Here is a 16,571-nt window from a genome sequence, read left to right as displayed (position 1 = left end):
GTTCCTTCTTACATTTTTTTCTTTGCTCCATTTATAGCATCATGAAGATTTGGAGACGCTCCAAATAGAGATCAGTGTTGTAAACTGTACAACATGTTTTCAACAAGACTGTTCAAACCAGATTTATGGGACTTTGGATAAAACGTTTCTGAGAGTGTGAGGGGAGAGAACGAGAGATAAGGAGAAAAGGACCTAGATGATCAAACTTCATCTCAATAACTCCAGTAATCTCTTCAAATCTCTTTTTTAGATAACGCTCTGGTCTCTTTTTTGACGTCAGAGCGGAGATTGATGAAAGTGGCAACAGTTGATTTGGGATAGAGAGAAGAGGGACAGATTAGAATCTGGGACAGAAGTTGTTTCAGTGAAAAGAGAGAAAAACATAATGATGATAACATGGTGGATTGCACTGGAAGTCATGTGCTTTAGGGCAAATAATCCAATGAGCATGCAACTGCAATGCATGTATGGGTTTACTGTGCCAATCCAACATCATGGGAGAGAGCTCACAAACTTGGTCACTCACATCCCTGACTGGTCAACCAGGGCATCTGCCTGGTAATCTTTAGTGTTTTATGCAAAAAGAACAAGAATGAACAAAAGAGCGTCTGCATGTTCCATGTTTGGACAGGGCGTGTGTGTGTATATGTGTGTGTAGGTGAGAGAGTCTCTGCATGTGTGTATGTGTGTGTGTATGAGGTTGTGTGTATGTGTGAGTGCAATAGCGTGGGGGTGAGCATGTATGTGCCTGTGTGTGTGTGTGTGTGTGTGTGTGTGTGTGTGTGTGTGTGTGTGTGTGTGTGTGTGTGTGTGTGCGTGTGCGTGTGTGTGTGGGTGTATGTGTGTGTGTGTGTGTGTGGCCGTGCTGAGATCACACGGGATCCCCCGGACTCCATGGTTGCTAATCTCTCTCTTTTGCCAATATTTCCCATCTATCTGGTTTCATCAGGCTGAGATTATAGGGGATTAGACAGCCTTCCAGAACATAGACATGCTTTCATTCATTAAAAACGGTTCTATCTGCTCAAGCCATATTTCATTCACAATGGATCTAATACACCACGACCTTCCAACGAACATGTGTTTGTCCCATATGAGAAGTCTGATTAATTTGTGTTATTTGATTATGGATTATGTGATTCAGAGTGGTGGTGAGATTTAGTGGAGTGGATGCTTGGTGTCATCGGGATGTAAAAGGTTGGGAGGTTTTATCTTAGTGACCTTACCCTGACCTTCACCTTGGTTGGAATCATTTATTGCGTCACACTATGTGATCCATGGAGCAGACAATCCCGTGGTTCAGGTTGGCTTGTCTGCAACATATTGTCAACAAGGGATACCTGGTCATTCTGTGTTGTTGTGAGCCTGTAAAGATACAAAGGAATTTCCAATCTGATAATATAGTTTTCTGATTTATCTAACTATCACACTAATGGTCAACAGACCGTTCAATGAATTAAGCAGGGAAGGAGGGAGGGAGGGAAGGAAGGAAGGAAGGAAGGAAGGAAGGAAGGAGAGAGGGAGGGAGGGAGGGAGGGAGGGAGGGAGGGAGGGAGGGAGGGAGGAAGCAAAGAAAGAAAGAAGCAAAGAAAGAAAGAAGCAAAGAAAGAAAGAAAGAAAGAAAGAAAGAAAGAAAGAAAGAAAGAAAGAAAGAAAGAAAGAGTGAGGGAATAGGGAGGGAAAAGGGAGGGAAGGAATCAATAAATAACCTTCAGCTATGACAATAAGAGGCATATGAACTTTATACGGAGCTAGAGACAATCTGTTGTTTTTCACTTCCAGGAAATCCCCTGTGACAAAAGGTACCATTTTCACTGAGGACATAAGATAGTGTAAGCTATTTAAAATGTGTATATTCATAGAAATTATATAATTGAGAACATCTTCAGCAGCCTGGATTGTACGGTGGAGCCGGGAGAATACATTGGAGCCTGGAGAGTACAGTGGAGCCTGGATTGTATGGTGGAGCCGGTAGAATACATTGGAGCCTGGAGAGTACAGTGGAGCCTGGAGAGGACAGTGGAGCCTGGAGAAGACGGTGGAGCCTGGAGAGTACAGTGGAGCCTGGAGAGGACAGTGGAGCCTGGAGAAGACGGTGGAGCCTGGAGAGTACAGTGGAGCCTGGAGAGGACAGTGGAGCCTGGAGAAGACGGTGGAGCCTGGAGAGGACAGTGGAGCCTGGAGAGGACAGTGGAGCCTGGAGAAGACGGTGGAGCCTGGAGAGTACAGTGGAGCCTGGAGAGGACAGTGGAGCCTGGAGAAGACAGTGGAGCCTGGAGAGGACAGTGGAGCATGGAGAATACAGTAGAACCTGGAGAGGACAGTGGAGCCTGGAGAGGACAGTGGAGCCTGGAGAGGACAGTGGAGCCTGGAGAGGACAGTGGAGCCTGGAGAGGACAGTGGAGCCTGGAGAGGACAGTGGAGCCTGGAGAGTACAGTGGAGCCTGGAGAGTACAGTGGAGCCTGGAGAGGACAGTGGAGCCTGGAGAGGAAAGTGGAGCCTGGAGAGGACAGTGGAGCCTGGAGAAGATGGTGGAGCCTGGAGAGTACAGTGGAGCCTGGAGAGTACAGTGGAGCCTGGAGAGGACAGTGGAGCCTGGAGGGGACAGTGGAGCCTGGAGAGGACAGTGGAGCCTGGAGAGGACAGTGGAGCCTGGAGAGGACAGTGGAGCCTGGAGAGGACAGTGGAGCCTGGAGAGGACAGTAGAGCCTGGAGAGGACAGTAGAGCCTGGAGAGGACAGTGGAGCCTGGAGAGTACAGTGGAGCCTGGAGAGGACAGTGGAGCCTGGAGGGGACAGTGGAGCCTGGAGAGGACAGTGGAGCCTGGAGAGGACAGTGGAGCCTGGAGAGGACAGTGGAGCCTGGAGAGTACAGTGGAGCCTGGAGAGGACAGTGGAGCCTGGAGAGGACAGTAGAGCCTGGAGAGTACAGTGGAGCCTGGAGAGTACAGTGGAGCCTGGAGAGGACAGTGGAGCCTGGAGAGTACAGTGGAGTCTGGAGAGGACAGTGGAGCCTGGAGGGGATAGTGGAGCCTGGAGAGGACAGTGGAGCCTGGAGAGGACAGCGGAGCCTGGAAGGTACAGTGCTCAAAGTGGACTCATTATCTTTCTCTATTATATCCAGAGGAGGATTGGCACTCAGGGCCAAACTACATCATCTTGTCATGTAATTGATTAATTGATAAAAAAAATATTTAGAGGTGCTTTTGATCCCTTTGGTGTTCTATTATTGCTAAGCAACTGTACAGTATGTTTCCAAGCAGGACGTGTGTGTCATGTGTAAATGGCACTGAAGAACTACTTTCGAGGTCAGAAAACGAATATGCAAAAGCAATAGCACCAAGCTACTTCGTTAACAGTGTGTTTGAAACCCAGGTTCTTCCAGGTGATTTTTCGGCAAACTTGACTAAACTTTTTGGACCAGATGGGTCCCATTATGTCTGGCGAAAACCAAACACTGCATTCCACAGTAAGAACCTCATACTAACGGTCAAGCATGGTGGTGGTAGTGGGATGGTTTGAGGATGCTTTGCTGCCTCAGGACCTGGACGACTTGCCTTAATAGAAGGAACCATGAATTCTGCTTTGTATCAGAAAATTCTACAGAACAATATCAGGCCATCCGTCTGTGAGCTGAAGCTGAAGCTGAAGCGCAGCTGGGTCATGCAGCAAGACAATGATCCAGAACACACAATCAAGTCTACATGAAAATGGTCAAAAAGCAACAAATGTTAAGTTTTGGAATGGCCTAGTCAAAGTCCAGACCTAATCCCAATTGAGAGGTTGTGGCAGGACTTGAATCGAGCAGTTCATTCTTGAAAAAAAAAAATGACACTGAGTTAAAGCAGTTCTGCATGCAAGAGCGGACCAAAATTGTGAGAGACTGATCCACAACTACAGGAAGCATTTGGTTGCAGTTATTGCAGCTAAAAGTGGCACAACCAGTTATTGAGCGTAAGGGGGCAATGATTTTCACACAGGGGAATTGGGAGTCGCATAACTTTGTTAATTAAATAAATTAAGTAAATATACATTTTTGGGGGTTATTTGTAAACTCAGGTTCCCTTGACCTAACATTAGGTTTCAGTTGAAGATCTGAAAACATTCAGTATCAAAAATAGGCAAAAATAGAGAAAATCAGAAAGGGGGCAAATACTTTTTCAGTATGAGTGACAAGCTGAAGAAGCAGCCATGCACTACCTAAGGACTACATTCAAAATACTTCAACTTTTTTAATGAATTTAGCTTATTTCTATGGCCTTAGACTTGACTATGCTGTGCCTCGTTAGCTGCATATAGGGGAATTTCTTTGGTGTGAGGAGCCTGGCACCAGTTTCATAGTGAACCCACGAGGTGAAGGGAGGGATGAGAGGAGGGAAGGAAAGAGTAGAGGAGAGGAATGGAGAGGAGAGGAGAGAGAGGAGGAAAGGGGAAGTGAAGATAGAGATGACAAGAGAGGAGAGGAAGGGAGGAGAGGAGAGGAGAAGAGAGGAGGAGAGGAGGTGAGTGGAGAGGGGAGGTTTGGTGGATCTAGCTTAAAAGGTGGGGGAGGATAGGACATAATGACATATAGGTAAATATTGAGGCGAGGTCATGGGAAGTGAGGGGAGAGGAAGGAATGAGAGGAAGGGAGGAGGGGAGAGGAAGGAATGAGAGGAAGGGAGGATAGGATAGGAGGGATGGAGAGGAGGTGAAGGAAAGAATAACAGGAGAGAATAACAATAGGAAGATAATCCGCCACCTTCACTCAGAGATATTGGTGCTGCGCTTTCATTCTCTGAGAGAAAGGGTTAGCTCTGATCTGATCCGGATTGATGCTCACCAGCTGTCCCAGAATTAAACTCAAGGCGCTTTTCCTTTTGGTTTTTGTCACCTGCATGTATGCAAGGGTGAACTTTGGTGATTGATTATAGAAAGCGCTGGATCTGAAGATTCTCTCTGATGCTGGCCAACCAATTGTGAAGGAACAAAGTCAATGGGTGTGGAATTAAACTGTGCACCTACCATAGGGTTCTACATCGGAACATTCTCCAATACGTCATAATACTCTAGTTTGCAATTTGCATTGTCATGGATCAGTAACTCTGCTGAAGTCCTGCTATAGATTTTAAATAGCAAAGACACTGAACTTTAAAAAATAGATGATAAAAAATGTGTTGAAATAAGGATTGGGCCATGGGTAGGCCTCTAGAGGAAGTTCAAACAGAAGTCAGAGGGACAGACTCATGTCCATTACCTAGGGTCATGGAGTTTCTTTGATTTCTGAGAGTGAGCTGACACACTATTGCCATGGAGATACGGGTAGTTCCTCGAACTAAGGACTGAAAATAATCAGACATGATATTCTCAGAGAGCGTTCATCCTCAGATCATGTGTTGCCATCTCGTAGGTCTATTTCAGTTCATTAATCAAAGTCAAGGGAGTCCAAAGGGGTGTGCTCCCACATAGTGGTACACTCTCTCTCAAGCCCTTTCAGTTTAATCAAACTCAAGGCAATCCAAAGGTACCCTCTCAAGCCTGCATTTCCCTGGGAAATTAGTTCTATGCAGAATAGTTATAAGAAATGGCAGATGAAGAAGTATTGGCAATCAGAAGAGAAATGTAATTTATTTACGCAGTAGCAGGAAGAGGTATAATTGTATTAAAGTGCCAGTGGCTACCCAACACGAGGTAGAAATGGAGACAGCTTCCAGATCAATGCCAACAATGCTACAATCTCCAGGAGACACAGGCACACTTTTTGAAGGAAGAGATGACAACCAATTACAATATCCTTCAAATCTCCTTAAAAACACTCAGTGCTTATTAAGCTCAATCTGTCAGCATAGCCACCCTGAGTAAACAGTTCTCTCTCCTCTGGTATAAAATGTATGTGGAAAGGGAAGAGAGTTTGAACAAAAAGCATTTGAAGTATTGCGAAAATGTGCCAAAAGGGATAAAATACTTAATATAGGGACGTGTGCTATAACTGCAGTGAAAATACTCTGAAGCTCAATGCTCTAGTGTGGAGAAGGATTAGTTGGAAGAGATCTTGTAGTTAGAGGTATTGTACTGTGTACTGTCCTTGGATTAACAGGTATCCCTGATGTATAACAGGATTAATCAACATCAGTTACAATCAATTGTGGTGAGAAATGAATTGTCTTCCTCCATATTCATATTACCTGATTCTAGAATAGGGCTCCCGAGTGGCTTAGCGGTCTACGGCACTGCATCTCAGTGCTAGAGGTGTCACTACAGACCCTGTTCAATTCCAGGCTGTATCACAACTGGCCATGATTGGGAGTCCCATAGGGTGGCAATAATACTCTAATGTAACAAAATGTGGGAAAAGTCAAGGGGTCTGAATACTTTCAGAATGCACCGTAAGTGATAGATGCTGTTGGAACACTAATGCACATGTTTTGGGAATGTTCTGGTCACATATTTCAGATTTCCTTACAAAAAGTATGCGTTTCCCTGTGAACAAAGATCCACCTTTATTTTTGTTGAATGATGACTCTTAATTTGTAATGCAACTAGTTCAGAAAATAATCATTTATGCAGGGTTAACAGCAGAAAAAAAGGTTATCCTTAGTGCTGATTACACCTACAATCCTCTCACCTCAAACATGGTTGTCATATTTTCAAGATATTGTTCATATAGAACAATCAATGGTCCTACACGGTAAGGGTGGGGGGACATTTTATTTTCTGAGAATAATGTAGAATATTTTTTATTGTAAATTATACTTCACAAAACTTCATTTTGTGTATTTAAATAATTGACTCCTGACAATATGTAAATAGTTTTATTGTATGTTTGTTTGTACAAAAGATTGTTAGTGATGTCATGTCAGTTATTATTTGTAGTGTGATCCTGTGTTAGGTGTATTGTATAATGTGAAGGAAAAATGTGGATAACAACAACAACAAAAATGACTTGGTAATCACCTATACACGTAATCATTTGCAAAGTAATGGCTCTGGCCAAGGTAGTGCACTAAATAGGGAATAGGGTGCCATTTGGGATGCACATCATGGCTGCTCCTGTTCCACTCTGAGTAAATATGATAATTTTCCAGCTCTGCCTGAGCCAATTACTTCATCACCTGCAGGGCCGGGTGTCACGAGTCAAGTGGATCAGATACATCTAGTGCCTCTCAGTCTTCTTCAGTCGGCTACAGCACCAGGAAGTGGCAAGATTTTCTGATAACTCAAACTCTCACTCTCTAACTGCCTTTGGCTGGTAGGGTAACCGTGAAAGCAAACTTAGCCAAGGTTGACTTTTACATTTTGAACCATGTGCTTTGTTTCCCCCTCTTGCTAAATGAGAGACATGTTTGTGTGAATAGCAACAGTGAATAGTACAACCAAGACATGGCATTGGTGTAGCTTACTTACATCAAAGGAGGTTGGTGGCACCTTAATTGGGGAGGACGGGCTCGTGGTAATGGCCGGAGCAGAATAAGTGTAATAGTATCAAATACATCAAACATTATTTCTTTGTGTTTGATGCCATTCAATTCGCTCAGTTCCAACTATTATTATGAGCTGTCCTCCCCTCAGCAGCCTCCACTGAGTTACACAACCATTGAAAACACTCAACATGATATAATGCACTGTTACAAAAATGACATATATAATTTCCAGTGTTTATTGCTTTTATTTGTGGTTACATATTTTTAACATAATCTATCATCTTGCCTTGGGAAAGGTATGAGGGCGCTGAAACCTTTTGAGCAGTTCAAAGTATTTAAATTGTTTGCACCCAGTTGTAGAGAAAAACACATGACTCTGGCATTCCCTGGTCTTTAACATTCTGTCTTAATGGACTATATAATCACAGGCGTACTATTCCTGACGAAGACCCAATTTGGGTTTGAAACGTTGTCCTATTGTATCACACTTTAGGAGCATATATACCGGTGTGGATGTAAATTGTTTGTTATTTGTTAATTTACTCCCTATGATCACACAGTCTATGATTAGGGAGGTTGACATTGGGCCCGTTGCTGCTGCAGAGGTTCATGTCAATTACTGTTAGGCCAATTAAAATGTATTTGTAGGGATTGCTCATTTATCAAACAGAACAAAAGGTCAGACCGATTTAAAAACACACTTAATGCACATTATTGGAAGAATTCATTAGCCAGGCAAACCCACATGCTTTCTGTTTGTGTGACCATGTTCACCATTACAATTTAGCAATTAAATGAAATACAAAATGCTAAACATTTTGACTCCCTGGAAAGCTGTGGCAGATGTTACTGAGTGGACTATCCTAGTTAGATGAATACAAATGAAGGAGAGAGATAGGAAGATGAGAGATAAAAAGAGAGATATAATAAGAAAGCTAAATGGGAAGAGAAAAAGAGAGAAAGTTAGAAGGAGAGAGGAGAGACATACAGTATAGCCTATATGTAGAGAGAGAGAGAGAGAGAGAGAGAGAGATGGAGAACTAGCATGTGAGAAAGGTCGAGAGAGAGAGATTGGGAGATCGGGAGAGAGATCTGTAGAGCGAGTTAGAGAGATGAAAGCTAGAGGGTGGGCTCTCTGATGTCTACACAGTTGTTAGTGACCGGCCTCTGCAGAGGGGGCACCAGTAGGGGCCCACAGAATACCACCTCACCTCTGAACAATATGATACAGTGAATGTGGTCCTTAATTAGGGGTTCACAGCGAAGCTGAAACCTATTGTGGTTCTCTGTATTATTTTAATATTTTTTCTTCAGCAGCCTGATTGTCTGAGGGTAGAAACTATTGGCCAGTCTTTCAGTATTCGCCATGATGCTCCTGAACTGCCCGCACCTGAGTGATTGAAACGGAGAGAACAGGGCATTGCTTGGATGGCAATCAGAGTTACTTTTACCAAACCACAACTGAAACACTTCCCAGAACTTGTTGTAGTTATTTTGCATCTTTTAATTTGAACTTGAACAGTTAGTTTTTGTTTGTTTGTTTATAAGTCCAGTCTGTCTGGTGGACGGTGCCTTCGTTCTGGGTAGCGCCTAGGATTGTCTGGAGGCTCCTGAACATCCTCAGTGTGTGCTTGCTCCCTTATAGGTTCTGCTATAGCAGCACCTTCATCAACACGTTCCCTTCTTTCAGCCTGGGGTCTCTTTACTGCTCCACCGCCCTCTACAGTTCCCTGTGTGTCACTCTCAGGAGCTCTCTGTGCCTGTTCTCTCTCGATTGTTGTGCTGTTTTCCGTGGAATGCATTTGGTTAATGTGACGCCGCCACATTATGTCTGGGCTCACTTGAACCTGGTAAGTTCTGGGTCCCGTTTGTGTATGTACGGTCCCTCTTGTCCATTTCCCTCCTCCTCTGTAGTCTCGCACCATCACTTCCTGTCCTGTTTGGAGATGGCGCTCCCGGCCACCGGAGAGCATCTTGGCTTGTTTGTTCAGCACTTCATTACGCCTGTTAGGCTTCATGATGTCCAGCCGTGTGCGGAGAGGCCTCCCGAACATCAGTGCGGCTGGGCTTTCATTTGTCGTGGCATGTGGGGTGTTTCGGTAGGAGACCAGGAACTTGGCCAGTTTTGTTTGCAAAGTCCCTTCGTCTCGTTTTGCTGCACGGAGTCCTTGCTTTAGGGTTTGCACAAAGCGTTCTGCCAGCCCATTGGTGGCAGGGTGGTACGGAGCTGAGGTTGAGTGTTTGATTCCATTTACTGACATGAATCTTGTAAACTCGTCACTTACAAAAGCTTGCGCGTTGTCACTTACTAGCTGCAGCGGCAATCCGAAGCGTGCAAACGTTGTTCTGAGACACTCTATTGTCTGAGCTGAGGTGGAGGAGTCGGTGCAAAACACCGCTGGCCATTTGGAATGGGCATCAACTATAACCAGAAACATGTGCTTTTCAAAGGGACCAGCGTAGTCCACATGAATTCTCTGCCATGGCTCTGTGGGCCATTCCCAAGGGTGGACTGGGACAGGAGCAGGCATGTGAAGGGTTTCCAAACATCCGCTACAGTTCTTTGCCATATTTTCTATCTGTTGATCCAGACCTGGCCACCAGAAGTGGCTCCTTGCGAGCAGCTTCATTTTGACAATTCCAACATGACCTTCATGTAGTTGCTGCAAAACCTGATGTTGGCATTTCTGGGGTATCATGACTCTCATTCCCCACATCAAACATCCTTGGTACGTTGTAATTTCATTTCTCCGCTGGAAATACGGAGTCAGCTCCTTTCTGCCAGTAGCTGGCCATCCTGACATGGTGTAGGTGTACACTTTTGACAAGGTCACATCTTTCCTTGTCTCCTGTTTGATAACTGTGCTTGTGACCGGTAGTGCCTCGAGCTGAGCGGTATGGAAAATGTCCACTGCATCCACACTCCTTTGTCTTTCTCTTGTACACGGCAGTCTGGATAATCCATCTGCATTTTGTGTGGAGGGACGACGGCTTAAACTCAATGTCATACATATGACTGGCAAGGAACAAGGCGTATCGCTGTAACCTGGCTGCTGTCATTGCCGGAATGCCTTTCTTTGGACTGAAAATGGAAAGCAACGGCTGGTGATCCGTAACCAGTGTGAAACGCTTGCCATATAGGTATGCGTGGAATTTCTTGACGCCCCACACTAGCGCCAGTGCTTCTTTGTCGATTTGTGAGTAGTTTTTCTCTGCATCGTTCAATGTTCGAACGCGAATGACGCGAATGCAACTGGCCTCTCTGACCCATCTTTCAGTGTGTGTGAAAGGACGGCCCCTAAGCCATAAGGGGACGCATCACAAGCCAACTTCACTGGCAGTTCAGGGTCGTAATGCATCAGGACCTGTTCAGATGTGATGAGCCGTTTTGCCTCCAGAAATGCATTTTCACACTGTTCTGTCCACCGCCATGTCCTATTCTTTTACAGGAGCTGATTTAGAGGCTGGAGTACTGCTGAAAGGTTTGGGAGGAATCTTCTGTAGTAATTGATCAGTCCCGCAAAAGATCGCACTTCTGTGATATTTTGTGGTCGTGGTGCCTGTACCACTGCCTCGATTTTGTCCTGTGTTTTGTGCAATCCATTGCGGTCAATTTCATGTCCACAGAAGACAATCTTGTCTTTGAAGAACTCACACTTCTGTAAGTTTGCCTGTAGACCATACTCTTTCAGTCTTTTCAGGACCTCTTCCAGGTTAGCCAGGTGTTCTTTGTCGGTGCGTCCTGTTATGATCATGTCATCCAGGATACACTGGGTCCCTGGGATTCCTTGCAAAATCTGGTCAATAGTTCGTTGCCAAATGGCTGGGGCCGATGCGATGCCAAAAAACAGGCGGTTATACCTGTATAGACCTTTGTGTGTGTTTATTGTCAGGTACTGTTTGGAGCTCTCTTCAACCGGTAGCTGCAGGTAAGCCTGTTTCAGATCGATTTTACTGAAGTGTTTCCCACCAGCTAGTGCAGCAAAGATGTCCTCCAGATGTGGCAAGGGGTATTGGTCCACATGCAACATTGAATTCACAGTTACCTTGAAGTCCCCACACATTCTAACAGACCCGTCTTTCTTCACTATAGGAACTATGGGTGTGGCCCATTCGCTTCTGTCCACTTTCGTCAGGATCCCTGTATCCTGCAAGCGATCAATTTCCGCTTCCACCTTTGGTCTCAGGGAGTATGGAACCGATCTGGCTTTGCAGAATTTTGGGGTTGCGTCATCTCTCAGTACAAGTTTTGCTGTGAAGCCTTTTACTGTTCCCATCTGATCACTGAAAACTGTGTTGTATTTCTTCCGCAAGTGTTCCAGTGTTTGGTCTGTGTCTTTCTCTTTGGACTGGAACGTGTGGAGCATTTTCAAATCACACCAGTTCAGCTTTATTTTTGAAAGCCATTCCCTGCCAAATAATGGGGGGCCAGTTCCAGGCACCACATACAGCTGTAACTGCTGTGTTTTCCCCCCATAACTCACTCTGACCTGCAACGCCCCCATTGGGCTCAATCTCTCTCCTGAGTAGGTCTTCAGCAACACATTTGTGTTCTTCAGCTTGATAGCCTTGAAGTGCTCATTGTAGACAGTAGTGGAAATTATAGACACTGCAGATCCTGTGTCCAGCTCCATTTTGAGGGGTTTGCCTTCGATATCTGGTGTCACCCATATTATGCTACTGCTGGGAGAAGTCACTGTGTTTAACTCCATTGTACCAATTAATCGTTCATCTGAATCACTGCCACTGTTCTCTGCTAGTGCATTCACAGACCCTTTAATTTTCCTGTTGTGACTGAATTTTGCTCTGCATGCTCTTTGAATGTGCCCCCTTCTACTGCATTTGTGACAAATTTCGTCTTTGAAACGGCAGTCCTCTGCTCTGTGACCATCTCTGTCACACCTGTTGCATTTTTCGGCCAAACGGGGGCGCTGTCGGCTGCGCGAAAACTTGTGCAGGGAAGTTTGTGATAGGTCAGTATTTCTTTTACTTTGCAACTCAAATGCATCTTTCGTCGCGATTTCCATAGTCACAGCAATTTCAACAGCCTTTGCAAACGTGAGATCTGATTCTGTGAGCAAACGTTTTTGAATGTGTTCATGTTTCAGTCCACAAACAAATCTATCCCTTAATGTGTCATTTAGGTTCTCTCCAATCTGGCAATGTTCAGACAGTTTCTTCAACTCTGCTACATATGTACTAACACCCTCACCCTCATTCTGATCTCTCTTGTGGAAACGAAAACGTTCCGCGATGAGGAGTGGTTTAGGTGATAGGTGATTTTGCAATATCTCCACAATCTCTGTGAATGTTTTATTTGAGTGCTTCAGAGGGGCAGTCAGATCTCTTAGCAAACTGTACGTTTTTGGGCCAATTAAACTCAACAACGCTGGTACTCTCTTGTTATCAGCAATGTCGTTTGCAATGAAGTACTGTTCCAGTCGTTCAATGTAAGTTGCCCAGTTTTCTTGCGTGTCATCAAACACATCTATTTTCCCGATGCTAGCCATTCTCTTTACCTCCGGCTCCACGGGTCTTTGATCTGCCGCCTCGTTCTCGTTAGCTCTCCCCTCGTCGTCACTGCTTGCTAGCTGTTGTGCTACAGGGTCAAAATCTTCCTCTCTTCCTACGAGCTCCATCTGCATTCGTGATGCACACTGCAGGTAATCATCCTCGTCGCCATTGTAGTGTCTTAGCTCTTATTACTTATTTATATAATAAGAAAGACTCTGAATACAAGATTCAATGGTACTTCAATGGTACTGGAGCTTCACATTTTACTGGAATCAGTTAGTACCAGAATAACATAGAACAACACTGCGCATGACCAAGGATGCTCCATTCTTAAAGGGGACATCAGTAATTAACAGAACATAACACTCTCGATGGTGCTCCTGTAGAACACTGTGAGAGCCCTCGGGGACAGGCCGAATTTCCTCAGCATCCTCAGTTGAAGAGTGCCTCCTTCACTTCGGTGTACGTGTGGTTAGATTAGTAACTTTTATTCTAATTTGGCACACAGAAACTACAGGTCATAAGTAACTTGGTCAAAAAGAATGGCAGTGATTGGCCTATAGGTGGTGCTGTATAAGCAGTTTCACTTAAAACCTTATATACATCGCCCCGTTTGACCTACCCACTTGGCAAAAACTGGTTGAATCAGCGTTATTTCCACGTCATTTCAACCAAAACAATCTATGTGAGGGCGCTGAACCAACGTGGAAAAGTCATCAACATAAGGGCATTTTGTCTTTTTTTCACCCAACTTTTAACCTAAATCCAATGACATGGTGACATTTTTGTTTTTGTTGATTTCATGTTGAATTCAAGTTAGTTGACAACGAAAACCACATTTAAATAAAAAAAAATATATATATTTTTTAATTGAAATTGAACTGACGTCTGTGCCCATGATGAAAATTTGCCTCAAGGACCCATAAAGCCCGTCAGGATAGATTTTCCTCTATCTTGGAAATGTTGGAAGACATTTGAAAAACTTCCAAATAACACCAAATTCCATATGCAGGTCCATGGAACACATCTAAACTTTTACCTGTCAATTTAAATCCTTCATAAATTGACTCAACAATGGCCTATCAACTTGATTTTTTTTTTTCTCCCCTTTTTTCTCCCCAATTTTTCGTGGTATCCAATCGCTAGTAATTACTATCTTGTGTCATCGCTACAACTCCCGTACGGGCTCGGGAGAGACGAAGGTCGAAAGCCACGCGTCCTCCGAAGCACAACCCAACCAAGCCGCACTGCTTCTTAACACAGCGCGCCTCCAACCCGGAAGCCAGCCGCACCAATGTGTCGGAGGAAACACCGTGCACCTGGCCCCCTTGGTTAGCGCGCACTGCGCCCAGCCCGCCACAGGAGTCGCTGGAGCGCGATGAGACAAGGATATCCCTACCGGCCAAACCCTCCCTAACCCGGACGACGCTAGGCCAATTGTGCGTCGCCCCACGGACCTCCCGGTCGCGGCCGGCTGCGACAGAGCCTGGGCGCGAACCCAGAGACTCTGGTGGCGCAGCTAGCACTGCAATGCAGTGCCCTAGACCACTGCGCCACCCGGGAGGCAACTTGAAACTTTTTAGGATCATCAAAGCCAACCATGATGAACCATGTTTGGCATTGATATTTTAAAACAAATAAGGAAATTATTAATAATTCACCTTTTTGGCTATATAACACTAAAGCTTAAAATAATAATTAAAAATCTTCTTCTCATGGTCTAAAAGTCAGATTCACTCCAAATGTGGTCTTTGGATTCATCACAATAGTTCATAAAGAGTTTTAGAAAAATAACGTTGATGCATTCAAAGATGGCTACACTATATCAATTTTATTTTATATAGCCCTTCGTACATCAGCTAATATCTCGAAGTGCTGTACAGAAACCCAGCCTAAAACCCCAAACAGCTAGTAATGCAGGTGTAGAAGCACGGTGGCTAGGAAAAACTCCCTAGAAAGGCCAAAACCTAGGAAGAAACCTAGAGAGGAACCAGGCTATGAGGGGTGGCCAGTCCTCTTCTGGCTGTGCCGGGTGGAGATTATAACAAAACTATGCCAAGATGTTCAAAAATGTTCATAAGTGACAAGCATGGTCAAATAATAATCATGAATAATTTTCAGTTGGCTTTTCATAGCTGATCATTAAGAGTTGAAAAACAACAGGTCTGGGACAGGTAGGGGTTCCATAACCGCAGGCAGAACAGTTGAAACTGGAATAGCAGCAAGGCCAGGCGGACTGGGGACAGCAAGGAGTCACCACGGCCGGTAGTCCCGACGTATGGTCCTAGGGCTCAGGTCCTCCGAGAGAAAGAAAGAGAGAAGGAGAAAATTAGAGAGAGCCAAGATTTTCAAAATGTTCATAAATGACAAGCATGGTCAAATAATAATCAGGAATAAATCTGTTGGCTTTTCATAGCCGATCATTAAGAGTTGAAAACAGCAGGTCTGGGACAGGTAGGGGTTCCGTAACCGCAGGCAGAACAGTTGAAACTGGAATAGCAGCAAGGCCAGGCGGACTGGGGACAGCAAGGTGTCATCATGCCCGGTAGTCCTGACGTATGGTCCTAGGGCTCAGGTTCTCAGAGAGAAAGAGAGAACGAGAGAATTAGAGAGAGCATACTTAAATTCACACAGGACACTGGATAAGACAGGAGAAGTACTCCAGGTATAACCAACTGACCCTAGCCCCCCGACACATAAACTACTGCAGCATAAATACTGGAGGCTGAGACAGGAGCGGTCAGGAGACACTGTGGCCCCATCCGAAGAAACCCCCGGACAGGGCCAAACAGGAAGGATATAACCCCACCCACTTTGCCAAAGCACAGCCCCCGCACCACTAGAGGGATATCCTCAACCACCAACTTACAATCCTGAGACAAGGCCGAGTATAGCCCACAAAGATCTCCACCACAGCACAAACCAAGGGGGGGCGCCAACCCAGACAGGAAGATCACGTCAGTAACTCAACCCACTCAAGTGACGCACCCCTCCTAGGGACGGCATGAAAGAGCACCAGTAAGCCAGTGACTCAGCCCCTGTAACAGGGTTAGAGGCAGAGAATCCCAGTGGAGAGAGGGGAACCGGCCTGGCAGAGACAGCAAGGGCGGTTCGTTGCTCCAGAGCCTTTCCGTTCACCTTCACACTCCTGGGCCAGACTACACTCAATCATATGACCTACTGAAGAGATAAGTCTTCAGTAAAGACTTAAAGGTTGAGACCGAGTCTGCGTCTCTCACATGGGTAGGCAGACCATTCCATAAAAATGGAGATCTATAGGAGAAAGCCCTGCCTCCCGCTGTTTGCTTAGAAATTCTAGGGACAATTAGGAGGCCTGCGTCTTGTGACCGTAGCGTACGTATTGGTATGTACGGCAGGACCAACTCGGAAAGATAGGTAGGAGCAAGCCCATGTAACGCTTTATAGGTTAACAGTAAAACCTTGAAATCAGCCCTTGCCTTAACAGGAAGCCAGTGTAGGGAAGCTAGCACTGGAGTAATATGATCAAATTTCTTGGTTCTAGTCAGGATTCTAGCAGCCGTATTTAGCACTAACTGAAGTTTATTTAGTGCTTTATCCGGGTAGCCGGAAAGTAGAGCATTGCAGTAGTCTAACCTAGAAGTAACAAATGCATGGATTAATTTTTCTGCATCATTT

This window comes from Salvelinus namaycush, chromosome 10 (genome assembly GCF_016432855.1).
Source record: "Salvelinus namaycush isolate Seneca chromosome 10, SaNama_1.0, whole genome shotgun sequence".
Taxonomy (NCBI): Eukaryota; Metazoa; Chordata; class Actinopteri; order Salmoniformes; family Salmonidae; genus Salvelinus; species Salvelinus namaycush.
This window is presented reverse-complemented; position numbering follows the sequence as displayed.